General features: G+C 41.1%; 1 pseudogene; it reads left to right on the forward strand.

Annotated features, from left to right (window-relative positions):
• Positions 1–940: 940 nt before the first annotated feature.
• Positions 941–1296, forward strand: LOC102471022 (non-histone chromosomal protein HMG-17 pseudogene; annotated as a pseudogene).
• The last annotated feature ends 1539 nt before the right edge of the window (positions 1297–2835 follow it).

Consider the following 2835-nt stretch of genomic DNA (forward strand, 5'->3'; position numbering starts at 1 on the left):
GACTTACCTGGTCTTGCATCTGTCTGCCCTGATGGAATGCGAATACCTAGTTGTGGCTAATTCATCTGTAGCCCCAACAACCAGCCCAAAGCTTAAAGCAGAGTAAATGAAAATTGAACTGATTTTCATCAGATTGAATTGAACTTGGTTGAATTGTTGAAAGTGATTGTTACATGACTGAAAAGAATATTTCTTTAACTAGGCTGTTAGTAGAGAAGTTCTTATGAAAAAATGGTACCAATCTATCTGTCAAGTGGTAAAATAAATCTCTGTTCCAGCAAATACAGTTATTCACAAAGGTTAAAGATAAAGCCATTTTCAATTCAGCATCTGTTTGTTTAAAGTGCAGGCTGGAACGTTGGCATCCTGCCACTTACCATGCCTCTTTTCCTGATTCTACAATTAAGGGGTCTGAACACATAAAAAAAAATAATAGTTATCAACCAACAGGTGGCATGGAGGTTAAGGCACTGGATCTCACATAACCAAATGTATGGTTCGAGTCCCAGATCTGAACTGGGCTTGAACCATTGAGCGGCTTGAAAAATCATACTGGGTACAGGTGTATGAATGCCTAAAGTCTCAAGGAGCCTGAAGGAGAAGGGACTGCAGTGTGGCCATCTCCTTGGGAGCTGATTTCTCAATTTCCTTTTCTATCTCTGTCTATCTCTGATGATCACACACACCCTGTAGCAAAAACTAAATAACTGGAAAAAAAGAAAGAAAGAATAGAGATAAGGAAGCATGCTATTTTAACACTAATTCCTGACAAGAACCTACTTACTCCCCGCGCAGCTTGGGGATGGGGGTGGGGGTGGGGACAAAAACAAAAAAGTGAATTGTGTGAGTCTTATGTTAGATATTCCAAATATTTCCTTGCTCCTTCCTTAAAAGAAAGATGATTAGATCCAGCTCTGTGGCTTGGTGGTTAAGATTCCACATGGAGCAGTGTGAAGAAGAGGCGAGAGCGACTCCCCGGAACCACCAAAACCTGAGCGCCGCTGCATCCCTGGTGTCCAGCGTTCTGTCGTCATCGCCACCAAGAGAAGGGGATGCTGAAGGAGATAAAGCCAAGGTGAAGGACGAACCACAGAGATCTGCAAGGTTGTCTGCGAAACCTGCTCCTCTAAAGACAGAGACCAAGTCTAAAAAGGCCCCTGCAAAGAAGGAAGAGAAGGTGCCCAAAGGAAGAAAGGGAAAAGCTGATGCTGGCGAGGATGGGAATAACCCTGCAGAAAACGGAGATGCCAACACAGACCAGCACAGAAAGCTGCAGGTGCTGGAGATGCCAAGTGAAGGGTGTGCATTTTTGATAACTGTACTTCTGGTGACTGTACAGTGTGAATACTATTTTTATCAAGTTTTATAAAAATGCAGAATTTTGTTTTACCTTTTTTTTTTTTTAAGTTATGTTGTTAGCACACAAAACACTTCATTGTTGTTTTGGGGGAAGGAGCATTTGTCACTAACAGAACGTCTCTGAAGCTGGATTGATTTAGACAACATCTTTCCCTTCTAGTGTTGAGAGACTTCCTCTTGGCTCCCGAGAGGAGGGATTTCCTGGCTCCCGAGAGGAGGGATCCCCTGACACACACAGCCACCTTGGCATAGATGCCTTGTGGTGTGGAAAACTTAGCATCTGCTTTTATGTCCTCTCTTTCTCTGCTTCAGCATAGACTTAACTCCCTTTAACCAGAGACCTCTGGGGACTTGACCACAGAAAACTGGTTATACCAGTATGTCAGGCAATCTGGACTTTCCTAGTGACATTGAGATGACATCCTTCAAAAGAGCAGCAGTTCCCTTTCTGTATTGTTGGATCTTCAGGTTGATAATTCTGCCATTTTCATTTCCCGAAAGTCAGGGTCAGCTCGTGAAAAGTTGTTAAACAACATGCTAAATGTGAAATGTCAACCCTCACTCTAAACTTTCCCTGTTCAGAGCATCAAATGAAGACTTCATTGGATTTTATAGTGGCTTTCTGATTTTGGTAGTCCATTGAAGAAGGGAATTTGAAAGTTGTATACTGTTAATGATTGTCTGCCCATGTCCTGCCTGAAATACCATGATTGTTTATGAAAAGTATCTTTAATAAAGCTGGATACAGTTTGGCTTGGAAAAAAAAAAAAGGTTCCACATGGCTTACTGTATGGTTCAAGTCCTGGACCCAGTAAGAAATACACAATGTGCATGCACATGCATACCCAAAAATCCCAAAAGGAAGGAAAGATGAGAAGAGATTGTGGTGTGACCATTTCCCACAGGGAGTGCTTTCTCCTCTCCCTCTTTATCTTCTCTGGCAAACACACACCCTTCTAGCAAGCATAAAAGAAAGAACCAAATCTGAGAACTGATCCTGACTAGATGAGAGAAGAGCAACAGAGAAATTACATATAGACGTTCAACACTGCTAATAAGCTGAGAGTTCCCTCCAATAAAAAAAGGTCCATAGAAAATTACTGGCTCTTTCTTGTTTAAGGTGTTGTTATCAGGAGGGTTGAGCACAAGGATAGATTCTCAATAGTACAGATTGAATTCTACACACTATTAATAGTACTATGCTGGGTACTTTAGTGTATATCAAAAAAGTTTAAAACAGTTTACAGCAAGACTAGGTCACAAGTTAAGTATGCATATATATGTTACAAAATCATGTGTATATATTGAAAATGGAGCTGTATTATCCATTTCACTACTCTTCCTTCTCTATACCGAAGTGCATAATAAACCATTTTCTACCTTCATTAGCACACTCTTACAAGGTTGAAAATAATCCCCTATTGCCTGCTCTCATCCCTTCACCCTGGATATGGCACACTCTGAGAATCTATTCTT

The sequence above is a fragment of the Tupaia chinensis genome, unplaced genomic scaffold, assembly GCF_000334495.1.
Source record: "Tupaia chinensis unplaced genomic scaffold, TupChi_1.0 Scaffold000410_1, whole genome shotgun sequence".
Classification (NCBI taxonomy): Eukaryota; Metazoa; Chordata; class Mammalia; order Scandentia; family Tupaiidae; genus Tupaia; species Tupaia belangeri.